This window comes from Anomalospiza imberbis, chromosome 7 (genome assembly GCF_031753505.1).
Source record: "Anomalospiza imberbis isolate Cuckoo-Finch-1a 21T00152 chromosome 7, ASM3175350v1, whole genome shotgun sequence".
NCBI lineage: Eukaryota > Metazoa > Chordata > Aves > Passeriformes > Viduidae > Anomalospiza > Anomalospiza imberbis.
Window position 1 is genome coordinate 33686330 of NC_089687.1, and position 13627 is coordinate 33699956.

Consider the following 13627-nt stretch of genomic DNA (forward strand, 5'->3'; position numbering starts at 1 on the left):
AAATACTGAACTCCAGCAAATGGAAACAGAGTTTGATTGAAAAACTAAATCTGAAGCGTAAGGAAGAAACGCAGTGTGAGCAGGGTGGCAAAGTGCTGGAGCTTCTGCTGGTGTAACTTCATTTGGGCAGGGCAGGGGCATTATTTTGGGGAGAAGTGACGTGTTTGCTCTGGCCTTGCAACACAAGCAAAATGAGGGTTTCAGTGAGCACAGATGCCTGTAGAAGCTCATGTAACCTCTCAGCCCAACAAGAGGAGGTTCAGACTCTGCATCCTTTGAAGAGTAGCATGAACACATACATCAGCAGGAAAGTTTTGTTCAGGTGGTAAAAGTACCTACTTTGCCTTGTCACTAATAAAAAGGAAGGTGCTGGATTATGGCAGTTTAGGACACATTTCTGTGAGATCATACTTGGAACAGTGAGCAAAATCAATCTCCTGTATTCTCCTTGAGTACTCAGTGCCATGATTCTGAGGCTGCCAGGATACTTAAAGATGAAAAAATTGAATATCAAGCACAGGTTTAAAGGAAGTCAAGCTGATACTACAGGATGAAAAAAGGTAGTAGTGTATGGTGTAGGATTTGTGTGGACATGCACATGTGCACTTCTGTGTGTATGTATTAGGTACAAGGCTGGTTTTGGACTTGAGCTCTTATAATCCCATAAATGTATCAATTCCCAACCACCCCCTCGTTTACTTCTGCATGCAGTCTCTCCTGGATTTATGAATTCGAAGGAAATTGAAATAGAGAATCACCTTTGGCTCTCTGCATTTGTAGGCTGTAAAAAGCAAACACACAAGTACAAGACAGTTGCCTTTCCATATGTGAACTTTTCTCTCTCACAAGCCACGGCACCACAGGCCTGACATGGGCTGTGGAGGCACATGAAATGTGTATGTGCCAGCCTTTCCTGTCTCTGAGGCATATGATGTGCCTGAGGGTTAAGGTGCTTCTTCTTGTTTCGCAGAATTTCAGTGCTACTCCTCCTCCTGGAAAGCACAGCACAGGCAGCCCAGCAGTTTTGGAAGCTTTTGCCTTGTGGGCCTCAAACTGTGGGAGGGCAGGAGCCACTCCAGCCCTGGCATTTGCTCCCATCAGGCTCCTATTTGCTCCTGGAGGCTGCCAGCACATCCAGCACCCTGCAGGCTCCTGCCAGCCTCTGCCAGGCAGGAGGGGCACCATAAGCAGTGATCCTGCATGCTTCAGGAATTTTCCCATGGCCTCAGAATACCCTTGCAGCAGTGCAAGTATGAAATGAAGGATTAAATTAGCCTGTAAGACTTAAAGCAACGGGCAGTTTTTAGTGTAGTTGCCATTTGACTGTTGATAATGTTCCACTAGCGATAAATTAAGTTCTCAGTTGTCTGCTGTGCACAGCTTAAATTGTCTCTGCAGATCCCACCCTTAGCTGACAGACCTAAATTATTGCTCTTGAAATAAAGAGTATATCCATGAAGTGCTCCATAGCCTCTTGATGCTGCTCAGAGGCCACAGACAGTTTAAGAAGTTGGCAAGTCTGAGATGAAAAGAGAGAGAAACAGTCATAGATCAGAAATAGCATTTTCTTCACAGGGTTGCTGCACTGGTGATTAGGAGATAAAATACAGGTGTAAGATCCTGTGAGCATTGCTGTCTCTCCTGTGTCCTTTGTCTCTGTGTGACTAAAAGTAACAGTGAGAATTGGCAGTGGAAATAATGTATCACAGGTGTGTGACAGGGAAAGCTGTGACAAAGGAGGTGGGCATCAGCCAAAGGAGAAATGTTTGCCCCTCCCTGTGTAAGAGCATCCCCTAAGGCTGGGCTGCTGCGTGGGGAGGAGGAATAACAGAATCAGGAAGGTGGCACAGAGGGCATCAGGAATGGGTGATAAGGCTCTCTGAGCTGGGATGTCAGTACAGCCTGTTTGCAGCATTTGGAGCTGAGGATGCAGCTTTGGAAGAGTCGCAGCATTCTCTGATGCTGTGGTTTTGCTTCTGATGCTTCTGGGGCTGCTGCAGTGACTCTTCATGCTGGTCACTGGGCTCTGTGGTTCCTGGACCCTGTGGTTCCCTGTGCATTGTGAAAAAACTCAGCATCTCCTTCTGACACGAGCTTTTCTGTGTGTGAGCTGTCTGAAGGGACCCCAAAACATGAAGGTGCCATTTACTCATCTGGGACTGTTTCTAAGCAGGAGAGGGGAACTTTTAACACCCTTGTAAGGCTCTGTCACATTGAGATTACGGTAATTTAAAGTAACCTTTTGAGTGTAAGCATTGTTTGAATTTCTTTTTCTGCTGTGAACCTGCTGATGCTCAGAAGGGGAGGCACGTAGATGGGGATGGAGCTTGGCAGCAGCCATCTGGAACAGAGCCTTGAGGGCAGCAGGAGGTCAAGCTGAGCATGCAGTGCACTCAGGGAGAGCATTTGTGTATTGATACTTTGTTCAATTAGGCTGGAACCTCTTTGGATACAGGCTCATCTTGGATGAATTTTGTACAGAGCATATGTACACCATAGCTTGTATTTTAGGGTTAGAAATTTCCCTCATCAATGATTGGATGGTAACATTATACAGAAAGATGTCAGTGAGGAATGATTAGAACAGTTCTTAGAAAAGTGTATGAATTGATACTCACTAGAAGGGTTTATTGTAGTATCTGCAGAAGAAATGTTGGCTTGATCTCTAAAGAGGAAAAAATTCTAGAGATGTTCTTGTTTTTTATTTTGCTTACTTTGGTGGTTTTTTTTTTGTTTGTTTTTTTTTGTTTTTTTTTTTTTTTTTGCAGTGATTGTTGTAGCACTAGGGAAAGTTGGCAAGAGGGCAGAGTGGAGCTTAGTGGTGTTATTGCTGTTGTTTTCTCTTTTCTTCTCCCATGCAGTTGGCTTGAGTGTCTCCTGCTTGACATTGGGAGGGCTGCAATGAGGCATCCCCACTTGTGTGGTTCTGACATGGGGCTGAAGGAGGCTCTTGGCACACTTACTGTCACACTCAGTGTGGCATCCATTCCTCCTTCATCAGCCTTCCTCTTAAAAATAGTCTCCTACCAACCAGTAGACTATTCTGCAATCTCACTTGCAAGAAACTTTCAGCTTCCAGGTCAAGTTTAGAAAAGGTCCTTGCACCAAACTAGCCTTTGGGATTTCCTCCTTTGTGTTTATCACATAGCATCAATCTACCTCCTTCCTCCTTTGAAAGGAGGGCTGTCGACAGTTTTGTAATCAACTTCTCTTCCCTTCTTTCTTCTGATTGTCTTAATAGCCATTATCTGCACATTCATTCATTTACAGACACCTGTTTTGAACACAACCTGTTTTGAATATTCTGTTAGTTGTACTTGTGAACTGGCAAAGGTAGAATTTGCTACATTTTGAAAGGATCGAGATGTGATCATTAAGCAGTGGGAAGGACACAGAAAGTCCTCTGTTACTGTCAAATCATGATGATGACGGTGGTGGTATTAGTAATACTCCTATGTAGCAGGCTGAGTCACTAGTAGATGCTTAAAACCTGTTTACAGCCAAGAAGCAAAGCAATTCAGGCAGAAATTGACAGTCAGGTTAGGTTACCTGACTTGCTGCAGCTTTTCAGCAAGCCTCTTCCCAACTCTTTGGATGCAAGAGGTTGGCCAGAGAGGTTCCAAAAGAGGTTCCCCTCTGTTGTGATGAGCCACAGAGTTTAATTTCAAGAAGAGATTGGTAAGGAAGGGAAACAGGTGTCCTGTGTGTTGCAGCTTATGCTTGATTCCTTTGTCACGATCAGCAGCCAACCCCAACACAGAGCTATTCCACTTCTGTGCAGTACTTAAGTGACTTTATAGAGGGGCAAAATTAAGGAAGTGATGGTGAGTTGCTGAGCTGCATTTTGGTTTTGTGAACACTTACTGCAGTTGTTTCTGCATCCCCAGCAGTCAAGTCAACATAATGGCTCCTGTAGCTCAGGAACCAGTTCAGTGTACTAATGCTGAATTCTCACAATTGTGGGTTTTGTCCCCTGGATGACATGGAGGGAAAGAAAACACCATGGAATAGAAGCTCATCTCTTCTAAAGGCAGTTGAATTTTTGCTGTGAACATCCTTTTGAATATGAATCATCTTGCTAAGGATTATAGCTTTACAGCTATATGAAAAAGAAATTGCTCACACTTGTAAAAATTACAGTTTCAGTTTTCAGAAGTCCTTGCTGAGTGGTGCACATCAGCCCTTTATTTACAGGTGTGACTAGTTTGGGGGTCTGCTCCCAGAGGCCTTGTATCATCTGTCTCCTCCAGTGGTCTGACATGTCCCTTGTTCATCTTCACAGCAAACCCTGCTGCTGTCTAAAAACACCTTAGTCCTCCTGCCATGTTCTCTTGAAATTTCCTGTGGAGCATCTGGTTCTGGCTGGTGTCAGGACAAAGATGCAGCACACAGGGATGTGCTTGTGTCTCTCACTGAGCAGGGAGCTGGAAGTCAGTGCTGCCTGCAAAGCAGCTGGGGGGAAAATCATCCTGTTCACACTTAATACCTGTTAATAGCTTTGTAATGCAAGCCACAAGTTCCTAAGCAATACAGCCTGTAAGTTCAGTGTTAGGGAACCTGACACTCAGAGTTAAGCCTTCTTTAAGCGTAGTTAAGCAGTTGTGATAGCAAATGTGCTTTTGAAAGAGATAGTGGGAATAATGGAAGTGCTGTGAGCATTCTCCATGAGAGAAGTTTGAGAGGCACAGATTCGTTTGTATTGAGGAGCGACACTTGTAAGAAGAACAGATGTTTGAATCCTAATTTTTCCCAGCAAAGTTCTTTCATAAAACCTTTCATAATCATGACCAAAAAAATACTGTAGTTGTCATCCTTAAGATGAGTAATTTTTTTTTCCCCTCTTATTTTTAATCCTTCTGAGACTCTGGGCCCTTCTGAAGCAGGAAGTTTTAATTCAGTCCAGTCTCTAGCCATGACATTTTGGACAGCTGGAATAATTACACAGGGAGGGGGGTATAATACACCATGCAATTAATGTTCAAGTGAGGTCTTGATGTGAGAAGTGAGATCCTCACATGGCTTGTCTTTGTTGTTTTTCAAATCATCCTTGAATTTTACATCAGAAGACTTCAGGACATTACTGTAAGATTGCTGGTTGTTCTGCCTTTTGCCATGTCTGTGTGGGAAATCTGGGGTAAATTGCAAGGCACTTTGATCAGGAGTCCTGCTTCAATGATTGATTCCTAATGTTGCAGATACCTGCATCTCTATGAGTTTCCTGCAGCATACTCTTAATAACAGCTCCCTGGTATTCTTATTTTCAGTTGTAACTTACTTGGGGCAAGAAAAAATGTTTTGATTTTTTATACAGTTACTCTTGCATCAGTTTGGCTGCTAAAAATCATGCTAAACATCCACTCTGTGCTAAAAGTAGAATAAGACACAACAGGATTTTGAGTCTAAGGTTAATAATGGTGGCATGCCTGGGAACTAGATACTGTGTACAACAGCTTTTGCTGTGATATTTCTTAATGCTATATGATTCATTGCTGTAGCTATCATAATATTAGTGACTAGGTGTCCAAGTCTGGATTAGATCACTCTTGTGTTAGATGCTGTGTGCTCAAACAGCAGGGTTGTTCCAGACCCCAAGAAGCTTACAGTCAAATCTCCACAGAGGCATGGAGCTGTAAGCAGCCAGAAAGGACACACTGGTGGGACAGTATTTGTCAGTGTAATTTATACCTTAGAGACTCCATAGTTCATGCTGGCAAATTGTAACCTCATAGGACATACACCTTACAAGGGATCAAATCCTATTTTACTTGGGGGTGTTTCAATTTAAAATCCAGTGTATAGTGAGTTGTAAAATACAGGAGGTGAACTTCACCTCATGTTTGTCTCTGCTGTTTTAGTATGTTTTCCATTGGGAATGTTGTTTTCCCTAATACAGCAAAAGTCCAGTTAGTAATGCAGCTCTATTTCTGCATATTGTTCACTGTAGCAAGTAACAGAAATGCACAGAATAGTTCAGCTCCATTTAAACCTAATGTAAATGTTGGCCTTAGAACAGAATTGGACCACCCTGCTTCTCCTTTTTTCCCCTAGGTTCTGAATGTTCAGGTAACTGGCTTCCAGCTATCAGTAAAACCATCAGCTAAAGATGAGAAAACCTATTTCTTCCTGGACTGAGTGAGGAAGATTTGTTAAAGTCATGCAAGTGCCTTCTCTTGCAGTCTGAAATGTATCTAGACCTTCTAGAGTAAATCTGTACTTTGAAATGCCTGAAGTCAGTACTTTCTTTTAGTTTGAGTTCAGCTCAGTGCTGGAAATGGTGTTGCCATTTTAACTGTTTCTTCAATAAAAATAATAGGTATTATTTGTCAGTGTGGGAGGGCCTCCAGTGTTGGCTCTCTGCTTAGAGCTTGTGATGTTTATCACTATTCTACAAACAATCTCTACTCCACCTCTCCAGCCCCTGTAATCCCTTCCTGTGGTACCATGTACTGCTGGTTTTCTCATCTTCCCTGTGGAAGATTCCCACACTGTACCGTGATCTTTCAGATTCCCAGCATCTGATTATTCCTTTCATGCCCACTTTGCCTTACCTGTGTTGTTTTTCCTTGTTCTTCACTGAATTATCTCCATTTACTCCTTGGACCTTTGGGATTTCTTAACTTTCTTTGCATTTTCTCGGCAACTTTCTGTGTCCTCTGTGCAGTGACTTCTCTCTCTGCAGGTTAACCAGCACCTGTTTCATCCTTAACCTGTCTGTGCTTGGACAGTTAGTTTGGCCAGAAACACTAAGTGCTGTGGCTGCATGTGAGCTCCACATCTACTGAGCAGACTTCCAGGACACTGCCAGACAGGAGAAATACAGTCTGAGCTCTTCTCCTTGGTTTTTTTTTTTTTCCTTTGTAGAGGCATTTATCCTCTCTCTCTTTTATCCATCAGTGGATTTCCTAAGGTGGTAGGAAGGAGCTTAGAATCTTCTGTCAAACGTGGTAGAAATTGGCCGCTGTGATTGACAATTACAAGTGTGGATAGACACAGCAGACAGGCAGAGACAGGAAACAGGAGCACAAGTAGTATAAGAGAATTGAGGAATTTGTGGGTTGCTTGTGTGTTCACGTATCTTCAGCTAAGGTGACCAGCAGAACCAACCAGGCAGTTTACAATACTGCTTTGACATCAGGGAGAAATCTGAAGGACCTCTTATGTATATATAGAGGCAGATTGGTATTAGGAACTTGATGCATACCTTGTGCTTTATGGTTCCTTAAATGAATTCTGGCACTATATTGTGCCATGTTTTTAATTCCTACCAAAGACAATTCTTTGTACAAGTATTTTTAGAAATGTTCATCATCAGAAGAAGAAATGCAGCAAGCTTTATATAGATTCCTGGAGGAAAGATGTGGGAAGTGCTGTGGAGTATCTGTGAAAGAAGTCATTTAGAGACAAGCCAGTTGGTCAGGCCAGCAGCCCTATGGAGTTGAAATAAGAATCTGTATTTTTGTTGGTTTTTATGATAATACCAAGAGCAGGGTGTCCTTAATGTAGTTTGTAGGCTGCAACTTTCATCAGAGACTTCACATCCAAATTTTAATCCGTGACTATTCTGTCAGTCCTGGCTTATGATCAAGAGTTTTAAGGGATCAAGTTCCCTTTCAGCAGCACCAGAGACCTGAGCTGAGCTTTGAGGCACCCAGGGACTGGAGCTTGGCTGTTTGGCAGCCTCTGTCCCCAGAGCTGTTAAGCAGGCACCCAGTGCCCCAGATCCCTCTGTTTCCCCCGTGTGCTCTGGTGTCAGTGGCCATTTTTGCAGTCCTTCCTTTTCAGTCTCCTTTTTGTGGCTTCAAGTTTGTCGTGCTGCCTTCAGGCAGTTGCTGTGTCTGATAAATGTCCTTCCTTAAGCAAAACTTTCTGAAACCTGGATCCAAAGGCTTTTGTGGGGAGCCAGAGCATCCTTGCACATGTGGAAGAGACAGCCCTTGCCCTGAAGGTTTGCATCATAAATAGGCCAGTTACACACCATGTGAATATCATAATACATATTTTACAGATGGGAGAACTGAGGTATGGGCTTGTTTATTCATAAATTCAAGGCAATAGTGCCAGGTGAGCAGCAGAGTCCTGGACTAATTCTAATCTTGGATCTCAGTGCCTTAACCATAAAACTGCTCTGTCTTTCTAAAAATCCTTATGATTGAAGGAATATCTGTATTACACCACAATTGTATGAGGAAGAAAACCTCTTTTTGAGTGAAATAATCTTGAAGGTGCTTCCATTGGTGCATGAAATTCTTCATCCCTTGATGAACTTTAGTAAATTCTATGTAGGTAATGCCTAATGAAAGAAGACAAATTACCAGAAAAAAATAAATTAACAATAATTAATATTGATAATAAGAAGGAAATCTCTTTATTTAAAATTTCTAATGTTACTAATCTCCTGGTAAATCCATGCCTATGAAGGATAAGTCAAACTTTTTCTTAAACACAGAGTTTTTATGTCAGTGGGAGGTTTGGATGATCAAAAGCATTATTCTTCTCCTATTTGCAACTCTATGGGGGCATGAGCCCGAGTCACTGCAACTAGCAGAGAGAAAGAGAGGTGGAAAAGCAATAGAAAATTATGCCATTGAGCCAAGGGGGCTGTCTGAGCTGGTCCTGCTGGCTTGAACTGGCACAGACACTGTGTTGTGGGTCATCAGTATGAAAGTGGGCTTCATAGAGCTCAGCCAGTGCTAGTGTCATTCTGACTGTTCTGTCATCAGCTCAGCCCTCTTCTCATAACTCTTTGCACCACGTCTCACCCTCTGATACAAGATGCCCATGGTCTTCTGAGTATACAGGGTCAAGTTTTGCACATGTTTTGCCTGTGTGGTGTACAACCCATGGAAGTTGGTGGGAGTCAGTTCTGTACACATGCAGGAGCAGGAAGGGGTTAACATGGAAGCTCCAGGCAGTCAGTGGGTACAGATTTGGAGGTGGGGTAACTCAAGGTAGTTCTCTTGACCACAATGAAATTCCCTGTGGTAGATGCTCCTTAGAATTCTTCCCCAAAATATGACTCACGATGATCTAAAAAGTCTCTTTTAGGATCCTGCCTGGTCGGGGTTGTGACACTCTCCACATCTGTGTTCTATGTTCAATCAAATACACTTGTATTTTTTTGCATGGCTGAGAGCCTCTGGTGTCACTGGAAGATGTTTGTGCCTCCCCCAGCCTAGGTGGTGCAATCCTCCCATGCAGCCTGTGTGATTTGGATAGGATATCTCTGTCTTTAGGGTATCCCCTGCTGCTGATGCATGGGTTTGTTCCCTCCTCTGGTGGAACCCTCTATCATCTGCAATGCTTAACTCATGGCAGGTGAAAATACAGCTACAAGTGCACACGTTTCACATAACATTTAAAATGGAGAGAGCAGCTGTTAATGTTGTGTAAAGATTCAAGCGAAGGACTGGGAGACCTGCCTGCTCCACTGAAGCCGTATCAAAGGTCTATTTTATCCCTCCTGTTTCAACTCAGTTGACATTTTCCTGTTGAGAAGGTGGTATCCAGAGTTTCTGGCATCGTTCATGTCATGCCATCTCTGTCTGTCTGTCTGATAGATTTTTCATCATGGAGCTGCTGCTTTTGAAGCCTAAAGGATGCCTAATGCTCCAATATGGACAATGTTGTAGAGAGGGTGATTGATCTTTCACGGGGAAATTCATTCTGATCTCACCTTCAATGAGATACAGTTTAGCTGGTCTCTTAATTGCAATCGCAGTCGTTTCCCTCCTGTGGAGGAGTAGCTATGTCTTTTAAGAGCGAGCTCTGTGACATGACTCCTTTTGAGTAAGTGCCTAGTGAGTTGTTGTGATCAGAGGTGGGAAACTCCTCCCTTTTCTTGCCCACCACTGCCTGCAGGCCTTTCCTACAGTCTGCATCAGTTGTGGCATTTCACACTTCCACTGCTGACCAAGCTGCTTGGTGTGGTTTGTTGCTGGCTTTTGTTTCAGCCCCACTCTAATTATCTAATTTGACATGGCTGAGGGCTTGGGATGCAAACTCTGGCTCCTAGTCAGACTGTAGGAATGCAGTGTCCATGTCCATTAATCCAAATGTAAGGCTGTAAATTAAAATGAAAAAAGAAGCAAGAAGCCTAGAAGATACAGTGCTATTGCTTGAGTTTCTAGAAGTAAATATTCATAAAAATCAGCATAAATTTATAAAGCTAACAAACTGATAGGATGAAGGGGAAAGCAGAGGGTTTCATAGCTTTGATTTATCTCAGGTATCAACAAAAACCCTTTTTGTCCTGGGTGACTGTCGAGTTGCCCTCACATTTAACATACACGTAATTGTCTTCTCTTCAAATCAAACCTTCCATCATGGTGCAAAACATGTATGCGTGCTTTATCTTCCTTGAATGGAATATTGTACAAAAGTACTGGACAACAACCGAACTGTCAGCTAAATCTTTTCCTGAATAAAGTACTCAGCAAAATATATCTCTCTGGGTGTCTCTGCTGCCTCTTACTGCAGAAGGCTGGGGAGCTTGTGAGAATGCTGCAATGCAGCAAGTGTACTACCACTGATTAAAAGTAGATTTTTTCATTTTGCTTTGTTTTGTTGTTGTTTTTACCCCCTTTCTGCAAGCTTGTGGGTGGCATTTTAATCGAGTTCTCATGGTAACAAACATAATTTAAAAGTACCAAAGCCTACAAAATTAGGCTTTTTTCTGTATGTGATTGAGGTGGGTGTTCAAGTCATTACAACTGCAGTGATGCTGGTTATTTCAGGGTTTCTGGTGCAGAGATGACAAGGGAAGTAAAATGGAAGCAGGTGGTGCTAAATGCAGAAAACATTCATCATCGTTTTACCAGGTTCCATTGTTGTCCTCTCTGTAAATAGGGTGCAATTAAAGTAGTGTGTAATGCACTCCTTACGTTGCTATTTCATCCTTTCAGATGTATTCCAGCATCACAGTTATGCCATATTTGTAATTCCTGAGGGAGGCAGTTTTATTGACTGATGTTTTGATTCACTATTGCAAACATGAGCCCCCATCAAAGCACACATGAAAATGCTTGAGAAACTGTGGAATTCTGTATGGAGTTACCATGTATTTCTTAATGTAGGAAAAGATGCAGACAAAAAGCAGCAAGAAGGGTTTAAAATGAAACCATGAAAGATCTGATTTGAATGTTAATGAATTGATCTTGAAAACACTACATGACTAAAACATGCCAACTCATGGAAGTCAGTTGGTTGTGTCTAGTGCTTTGCCATGTGTGGTGTAAATGTGTTGTGTTTGATGCTGTATTGCACCCAGTAATTTTATAGTGCCCTGTATTTGCAGTCCTGCAAAGAGGCAGTGACCAAGGTAACGCAGGTCAGTAATCCTTTGGGGTTGTTAGAAAATGTAAGATACAGCTCACTCTTAGCTGCTGAGTTAAAAAATGTGATTTACAATGAGAAAACACACTGGGTATTTCCAGCTCTTAAATACATGATGTTCCTCTTTTTTTTTTTTTTTTTTTTTTTTTGTGGTTTTGTTTGGTGTTTCTTTTGTTATTACAGCCTGCTTACAGGACATGAGCAGTGAAGGTCTGAAGGATGTAACACCCCAAATATCCTTGCCTAGCTTACTTGCAGAAGAATTAGATCGTTGTCCCAGGAGCTGTATGTCAGGGATTGTTGATGCATGTTGGTGATTTCTCAGCAGACATGCCTGGCTCTGTTGGTAGGACCAAGACCACACCTTCAGAAAAGTGTTGAAAGTAGAATTTTCAGAAGCATGAGGATTGCCAGTAAGGCAGAATGCTGCACTTAAGGGTTGGGTAAGGATAGAGACATCTTGATACAGAGAAAAAAAAGCTCTCCTTGTCTCCCTGGCTTTCCACACAGGTATTATTGATCTGTTTTGCTGCAAGGCTGGACTGGCTCAGCTCTTCCTCCTGCTCAAGAACATGTTGAGTGCTTAGACTTCTTCCTGCCTAGGGACTGGCTATTTATTGTATAAAAGTCCAGTTCTGCCCTTTCATGCCTAATTTGGTTTTGCATTGATACTGCACAATGATTTGCAGAGATGGGGATGTCCAGGGGCCTTAATGTATATTCTATACCATGGCTGCAGCACTGGGCTTTGCTGCTGCCCCTGTTCTTATCATCAGGTGTCTTTTTTGGCAGTTGCTGAAATGGAAAATCAAATGCTGGGAGTTAAATTGCAATGATTTTTTAAGTCTAGATTTTAAGAAAAGGTGGAGTGAGAAGTTGTCTTGTACCATGTCTTTAGAGTATTTTCCCTGACTGTTTTTTATACCATTGACTGAGAACTAGTCTGGGAATTTGAGTAGAAGACTATGAATGCTGCACTGATCATCCCTAATGTGAGCTCTTTCTGGCTGCAGAAGATTGCTCTGGCATGATAAGGAGAGCTTTGGACAGTGTTCATAAATCTTCCCGTTGTCTTTGGAAATCTTTCACATTACAGCCTGCTGGGGTTTTGAACAGGTAAATCAGTAGAAAAGAGAGTAAAAGGTCAAGAGCCAAAGAAAATAGAGCCATGTTAAGTTTCATGCTAGGGAACAAAGAGAGCAATGAAATATTAACTGTATGGAGAGAACTGATTATACAGTAACTTCCTGTCACCTTTGTGTTCATTTAGTATTGATAGACACATTCTATTTAAAAGCATACCTTAGTAGTTCCTTGCTGTGGCTGAAGGAAGAACAGCACCAGCATTTCAGAAGCTGCAGGTGGATATGAGCAATGCTCCTTGGAATTGGTACAACAAAGTGAAGTGCACTGCATTCTTCAAAGCAGCCTGTAATTTTAATGTTTCATGTCTGAAACATCAACTATATTTTTTTAAATGTTTTTTTTTTTTCTGCTGATTATGGGCTTTATGTCAAATATAATGAAATGGATATTGTAGTCTTTATTAGCCTGATGTTAACAATATGCATGTCACAAGTAAAGCCCTCTAAACTGGTCAGAAATTTGAAGAAAATTGAAATGTCTTGAGGACTGCAAAAATTTACTTCAAGAAAAATCTTCTGACTTTTTCTTAATATTTGCTGAGGAACACTGACAAAGCACCAGAGTAAATCCTCTCTGAAAATCTTTGCCAATTGGCATGCACGCAGTAGGGTTTGATCCTAGCAGTGCTTCAGGAAAAGGAGCTTTTAGGATTTCATTATTCTAGTTTGTACTGCAGCCCCACTCATGTAAAGTGTTTCAAACTGGTAACAGCTAAAAGGATGGCAGCAAAGCCATTCTTTTTATAATATGGTAAGATATGGACAGTAAGTATTCTGTCAAAAAAAAAGTAGTTTTCATAATTTCTTGGTCTTTGACAGTGCACATGTAGGGTACCCAGTGATGCTGGAAAATACTTCAATCCTCTACCCTGGAAAAATGCCTCCAAATGCCACATCAGCCTGATAAAGTGCAGACATCAGCTGTGGGGTGGGAGGGAGCTATGACTATGACAGATCAGTGAACTGATCAGGAAGTCTCTATCCCTGAACCTGTATCTTCATCTGCATTTTCATGGCCATAGGGGCGTTTCAGAGATTGGCGTAGGGCTGGACATGGGCTATATGTTGAGGCACATCTTGCGTGCCCAGAGGGGGGCTAAGAGGAGTGAGGCTGAAGAGGAACACAGTGGCACAGGTGCAGTTAGTTTGTA

General features: G+C 42.2%; 1 protein-coding gene across 50 annotated transcripts in view; it reads left to right on the forward strand.

Moving 5' to 3' along the window:
• Window positions 1-13627, forward strand: part of MAP2 (microtubule associated protein 2) — a 234233-nt gene that overhangs the window by 131130 nt on the left and 89476 nt on the right. The gene's annotated exons all lie outside the window — the stretch shown is intronic.